Here is a 7,710-nt window from a genome sequence, read left to right on the forward strand (position 1 = left end):
GAGTTGGTTCCGAATCGTAGCAACCCTGTATAGGGTTTCCAAGCAGCTGATGAGTGTGAACTGCCAACTTTAGGTTGAACACTTATCCTATGATGCCACATCAAGACTCTAATATACATATTGTTGTTGTTGTTGTTAAGTGCCGTCAAGTAGGTTCCATCCCATAGTGTGACCCGGTATAGGGTTTCCAAGGAGTGGCTGGTGAGCTAGAACCACCGACATTGTGATTCAAACCAACTTTGTAGTCCAGCGCATATCCAGTTGGAGTTCTGGTGTGGCACTGTGGGCTAATTTATTTATTTTATAAATTGATTTATGCATATATAAAATAAATTTATTTTAGAGTTTGGGTAGTAACACCATATTGAAAACAAAGTAAAAATAATAAAATGGAATATTACATATAAAATATTTCAATGGAAAGTTAAAATCTTGATAGAGAGAAGTATGTAGTTTATATTGTTACATGAAGTAGGGAAAATTCCAAAAATAATATGGGTCGTAAGGTCTGATTTTGGGGTGAGGAAAGTGTGGATTTGAATATCTTTATGCAAAACAAGAAATGTCTGGCAGGATTCACATCAAAGTATTAAGAGTAATTAGTTCTAGGAAATGAGGTTGGCTTTGGGAGAATTTTAATGTATGCATTTTTATTTTAAGGAGTGCTGCTTTTGTCATTGGAAGTGCCGTAATTCCATGTGATAAGCACCACCAGACTGCAAAACATAACGTCTTTAGTTCAAGCCACTCTTTCAACTCCCACAAAAGATTTTAAAAGCCTCCAAAACCAAATACACAGTTGCTATGAGTTGGAACTGTCTTGGGGCACTTAACAACAACCACAACTTTTGTAATTAAAGCTGTCCTGGTGTGGCACTATAGATAAGCACTGGACTGCTAACTATAAGGTTGATGCTTTAAACCCACCAGCCATTCCTCAGAAACACTGTACAGTGTCACTCTGAGTTGGAAGTGACTTGATGGCACTTAACAACTTTGTAATTACAATATGTATTTATTTAAAACTGTTGCAATATTTTAAAAATAGTAACAGCTCTTATAAGAACAGGCAGAACAGACTGGCTGCTTTTCCGGACAAAAGTACTTCCCTTCAGTTTTTGTTGCCTATTGTCAGAAAGCATTACATACTTTGGCCTTGGGCAGAACCAAGCAAGCAAGACAGACCAGTTACGGCTGTTGAAGATAAGGGTTCTTACCAAGCTGTCTTCCCCGCCACACGCCCAAAGATGAATCCCATTCCAGTCAGATGCCAAAAGTTTCATGAAAATGAAAACTATAGTAATACCTGATTTTCTTTCTCTGCCCCTATGAAGGTCTCCTGATGTGTTGTACATTTCCCTGTTAAATTGTTGCCCATCTTCCCATGCCAGTCATAAGCTATCTTTTGAAACTGAAAACTTTATTGCTTTAACAGTCTGATGGAAGTGCCTTTTGAATGACCTGTTGACTCATCCAGGGAGGACATTCTCTAAGGAAGGAAACAGCCCAGATTTAGTTCACTGGTTATTGCTGACAGGGATTTGTGATCCAGATATTTTGTAAAGTCTCTGATATGACCTGACTGTTAAGTAGATACGTCTCTCTGGCTAGAAGAAAAGTGGTGGGTTATTTCTGGGGCAGTATCTAATGCCAAAGGACTTGCTTTAAAAGAGAAAACAAGAGATAGTTGTCTAGATTATAAAAATCAGTAACTTCAAAAAGCTAACTACTTAACCAATCTTCAAATAGCTACATAGGAAAATGTCTCATTTAATCTGCACAGTGTTTATCTGTTTTCCTAGCATGTGCACACCAGAGCTTTAATGGGGTAGCAGTTGATTGATTGAAAATACATCTTTTCTTTCTTTGTTATGCATGATGTATGTATATGTGTCTAAAGCACTCTATTGAATGGGAGACAGCCAAAGAGCCAGTGGAGACGCTCAGAGGCCCGGTTTCTAAGAATGCTGACAAAAAGTCATTCCTCAGATTGAATTTCACAATCTCCCAAACCAGGCTCCCTAGTGGCACTGGAACTGCATGTGGGCTTTCCTGTGCTGCGCTGATCCTACATGGCTTTTCTTCCTGCTCAGCCAGCATGAGTTTAACTATGTCAAAGGAGAATCTTTTGTGTTGTTGCTAGGTGGCTGATCTCTGCCTTACAGAAGCAAAATCGAGCAAATGAGGTAGAACTTTTTGAACTTATCCCTCTTACTAGTGAAGTGTTGACAGATCTAAGTAGTTCAATGCATTTTAATTTAGAAACCCCATGAGACTTTTCTTATCCACTGAAAGCACCAGTTTATGTTTGCCATTGCCTAAATCTGCTGTCCAGCTGTAACTGTGAACTAGAGACTTTTCCTGTGTATTCTTCAGTGAATGCCTTAGCTTATTTTCCTTATTTTCACCATGAGAAAGAAAGAGGTAATGAGAATTGTGCATGTCCCCAAATTTAGGATTCCAACGTCATTGTGCATGATCAGTGAGTAAATATTATATCATACATACATCTACGGTAGTTGTAGTTAAGTGCCACTGAAGTCAGTTCCGACTCATAGGGGACCCTGAATACGGTTTCCAAGGCTCCACATGTTCATGAGGTCAAAAAGTCATGAGCTACTGGCAGGCTCAAACCTTATGGTTCGCAGTCCAGTGCTTACTGTATGGAACGTCTATAGGTTCATATTTTCTTATACATCAGTTTACAACCTGTGAAAAAATAAACAGTTGTTTTGTTGTTGTTGTTGTTAGATGCCATCGAGTCAGTACTGACCCATAACGACCTTATGCACAGCAGAATGAAACACTACCCGATCCTGGGCCAACCTCACTACTGTTGCCATACTTGAGTCCATTGATGCTGCCACTTGGCCAATCCATCTCATTGAGGATCTTCCTCTTTCTCTCTGACCCTCCACCTTACCAAGCATGATATCCTTTTCCAGCGACTGGTCACTCATGACAATATGTCTTAAGCAAAAGAGACGAAGTTTGGCTGTCTTGGTCTCCAAGGAGCACTCTGGCTGCACTTCTTTCAAAACAGATCTATTGGTTCTTTTGGCAGTCCATGGCACTCTCAATATTCTCCTCCAACACCATAACTCAAAAGCATCAATTGTTCTATGGTCTTACTTATTCACTGTCCATCTTTCACATGCATAGGAGGTAATTGAAAATACCATGGGTTGGGTCAGGCGCACCTTAGTCCTCAAGCTGACATCTTTGCTCTTCAACACTTTAAAAAAAAGTCTTGTGTAGCAGATTTGCCTTGGAAATCTTCTTTGCTAATCCTCCACTTTACCAAGCATGATGTCCTTCTCCAGGGACTGGTCCCTCCTGAGAACATGTCCAAAGAACAAAAGACAAAACCTCAACATCCTTGCTTCTACTGAGCATTTCCAGCTGTACTTCTTCCAAGACAGATTTGCTTATTCTTTTGAAAGTTCATGGTACTTTCAATATTCTTCTCCAATACCGTAATTCAAATGGATCATTTCTTCTTCAGTCTTTCTTATTTATTGTTCAACTCACATGCATATGTGGCAATTGAAAATACCATGGTTTGGGTCAGCCATCACTCGTCTGTAGTTTGTCTTCCTCTGATGACTTGTAAGTTGTGATGCCACTGGTATTTTAAATACCAGCATGTCACCCACAAGGATCGAGTTTCAGTGGACATTCCAGATTAAGACAGACTAAATAATTAGAGAAAGTAGATTTTATAAAGACCATGGTATCAGGATTGAAAGAAGACTCATTAAAACCTGAAATATGTAGATGACACATGTTGCTTGCTAAAAGTAAAGAAAAATTGAAGATCTTATTGACGAAGATCAAATACTACAGACTTCAGAATGGATTACATCTCAACATAAAGAAAGCAAAAATTCTCACAACTGAACCAATAAGCAACATCACCAATGAGCAAGTAAATGGAGAAAAGATTAAATTGTCAAGGATTTCATTTTACTTGTTTCACAATCAATGTTCATGGAAGAAGCAATCAAGAAATGAAACTATATTTTGCACTGGGCAAATCTGCTGCAAAGACCCCTTTAAAGTGTTAAAAGGAACAAAAATAAACATGTTACTTTGAGGACTAAGATGCACCTGACACAAGCAATGATATTTTAAATCACCTCATGTACATGTGAAAACTGAACAATGAATAAGGATGACCAAAGAAAAAAAGATGTCTTTAAATTATGTTGTTGGTAAAGGATGTTGAATGTACCCTGGACTGCCAAAAGAGCCAATAAATCTGTCTTGGCAGAAGTACAGACAGAATGTTCTTTAGAAGTGAGTATGGTGAGACCTCATGAGCTCTAATACTTTGGACATGTTATCAGGAGGGACCAGCTTCTAGAGAAGGACACCATGCTTGGCAAAGTAGAGGGTCAGCTAAAAGAGAAAGGCCCTCAACAGGGTGGATTGACACAGTGGCTGCCAACAATGGAATGTAACATTGGCACTATTGTGAAGATGACACAAGACGTGCAATGTTTGGTTCTGTTGTGTGTAGGGCTGCTATGAGTCAGCACCTAACAACATGAATGGGAGATGATGATGAAGAAAGAAGAAACAGACATTATCCTCACCCTATTTGTAACTTGGAAAATAGTAAATTCCATAAACAAGTACTTAAATGTCTGGAAGAAGTGTTTTAAATCAAGAGACCTACTATTAAACTATTCAGAAAGCATTTTTCCAGCTACTTCAAGAATGTGAACCAAGCAATTCTTCACCAAAGCTACGGATTGTTTGCAATTATGATGGCATACTTTTTACCCTTTGCTCTCAGATTCCAATGAGGTCACCACCCACAGAAGGTTGTCTGTGAAAGTTGAGTGTTTGGCAAGACTCTTAGTGAAGGAAGCCCAGACTCAAAGCATAAGAGACATGTCAGCAAACAGTTTAACTTCCTTTCTGCCATGTGTGTGACCAGAGTAACAGGAAAGCTGGTTGTTGTTTTTTTTCTAATTGAAGCCTCAAAATTTGCTTGATCTGGGAACAAGCCAAAATCATTCAAAGCTATGATAGCTTCATAAGACACACAACTAAACAGAAAGTAAGTTAGGAAATAGACTTGAGGAATGCTCCAAAAGTTTTAATATAGAGATCGAAAGAAACGACCTCTTGGTAATATGTTTTACTTCAGAAAGCATCCATTACATCAGCAAGAGAAATTTTATTATGTTTAGATAGAGGAAATGAGAAGACTCCTGTGTTTCTTTTAGCTCCGATTACATTCGATTGTATTTATCGGCTCTAAATCGGCTCAATTAGGAAATGGCCAAGATAAAGGGGTTCAAATTCAACAGGTACATCTCAATGGAACACTACTAGTCCTGGTGAACTGCTAACAGCAAAGTCGACAGTTCAAACCCACCAGCCCCTCCATGGGAGAAAGATGAGGATTTCTGTTCCCTTAAAGATTTATAGCCTCAGAAACCCTATCTAGGGTTGCTATGAATCAGAATCTGGTTTGGGGTATAGAGTAATTATATTTTGTCACACAGGTGCTATGTGATGGAATCAATTCGCTAGCACCCAAAAGCAACACAGCCCTTTATAATAACTCTGCTTCCGCACATGGAGACACATGCATTAGGTAGCATTTCTTCAGAGCACGCCAGAAGTAGTATTTCAAGGTCAGAGTTTTGCCTTGCACAGAATCTCTGAAGCAGCCACTTGAATTTCAGTGCTCCATTCCTTAAATATACTGGCACCATTAAATATAGCGTACATCTCTAGTAAAACATTGTGAGAAATTGCAAATACAAATCATTATTTATTGATCATACCAATACTAAATGAAATTGAGCCAATTCTGACCCGTGGCCACCCCATGTGCTAGAGTAGAATTGCCCCATAGGGTGATCTTGGCTGTAATATTTATAGAAACAAATTGCCACTTCACCATTGTGTTAGTTCGAACTAGTAGCCTTTTTGTTAGCTGTTGTTACTATGTGCCGTGGAGTCGGTTCCAACTCATAATGACCTTGTACAGGGTTTCCGAGGCTGTAAATCTTTACGGGAGCAGAAAGCCTCATCTTTCTCCCGCGGAACCGCTGGTAGTTTCAAACTGCCTACCCTGAGGATAACAGCCCCATTCATAAGCACTACATTACCAGGGCTCTTTAAATAAGAGTATACACGTTTAATAATTGAATGTTAGTATATTCTGAAAGTTATATTTTCAATATACAAACCTCTGACCAGAAGCTTACAGCTGTGTCACTTTCAGAAAATAGGTGCTTTCAATTTTTTGTGACCAAACAAAACAGGAGGTACTTTGAGGAGCTAAACTCACAATTGCTATTGCCCTAAATAGTCAGCGTGTGGTTTATGTGTCACAAATATCACAAATATGAGAATATGTGGGAGATTTTTGGAAATGGTAATAGTGAAGATGGAGGCTATTTCCACAGCAAATCTAGGGAATTAATTGAAATTGATATTAATTCAAGTCACCACCTACCTACCTCTTCCAATGCGTAAATAGTGCAGTTACTATTCCCCGTTGAAAATGATGGCCACCAGGGGGCGGTGTTTCATTGCATTCTCTTCTGAACTATTCCCTGCAGTCCTATTGCACTATTCAGGGGAATATCCACTTATTCCCAATTCCAGACAGAAGGAATAGGAGAAGTAAGTATAGATCCACCGTCTTTAAAAATGTTTATTTTAACTGAATATTTTATTAGTTTTCCTTTCTGTCTTAATATTATTTATGGAGTCTCAGGGCACTAAATTTTTAGAAAATATTGTATATAATATTTTATAATACATAGGATCTAATCTTAATTTGTATCTCTGTTGGTGATTATTATCTTGTGTTTAAAAAGTTCCTTTCATTTCATTTCTTGAACTTATCTAGCTTTCTCCTTTTCCCTTTCTGAAGAATCCAGAAATAACCTTATACACGGTAATAGCAAAAAAGGGAGGTGAACCTTTTTTTTTTTTTTTTCTTTAAAGAAAGAAGAGTTAGTTCAAATAATGGAGTTTGGTCTTAAAAAAAATCAGTGCAACATGATTTTCATATCCAACTAAAACTTATTTGTATATTGCTTTCTAATCATCATCATGTTAATACCATCTGCATTTATCCTTCTTGGATACTCATTTTTAGTAATGGTACCATGGAGGGACAAATAGACTTAAGTAAGAGGAAAAAAAAAGAAAGTTTATTGTACAAGTTGATTAAAATTAAGTATCCTAAAGCAAGCAATCTTTACTACAGAACCCTTTCTATGATGGTGGGCTATGATATTATATGATAGTATATGTAGCATGATGAATCTGATGAGTAGCAAGTAATACGTACTGATATTCCAGAATTAGCATCCAAAATCTCATTCTCAGATAAAAATACTAAAATGAAGACTAAGTACCATTGAAGACATTATAAATAAAATACACATATTATTATAAATAAAATACACATATTATTATAAATAAAATACACATATTACTATAAACAAAATACACATATTACTATAAATAAAATACACATTATTATAAATAAAATACACATATTATAGACTTTACTGGCATGAACAACAACAGCTACAGTCCCAAAGTGGAATTATAGGAATACTTACTGTCTTTTAATCATCAGAGGTTTTACATGTGAGAAGAAAAAGATGTATTGTGAAATGCATAAAGGAAACAGAGTGGTGAGTTGTTGTTGTTTTTAGGTGCCATTGA

General features: G+C 37.4%; 1 protein-coding gene across 1 annotated transcript in view; it reads left to right on the plus strand.

Annotated features, from left to right (window-relative positions):
- MALRD1 (MAM and LDL receptor class A domain containing 1) overlaps positions 1–7,710 on the plus strand; it is a 1,127,868-nt gene that overhangs the window by 957,251 nt on the left and 162,907 nt on the right. The gene's annotated exons all lie outside the window — the stretch shown is intronic.

This window comes from Chrysochloris asiatica, unplaced genomic scaffold (assembly GCF_000296735.1).
Source record: "Chrysochloris asiatica unplaced genomic scaffold, ChrAsi1.0 scaffold00137, whole genome shotgun sequence".
Lineage (NCBI taxonomy): Eukaryota > Metazoa > Chordata > Mammalia > Afrosoricida > Chrysochloridae > Chrysochloris > Chrysochloris asiatica.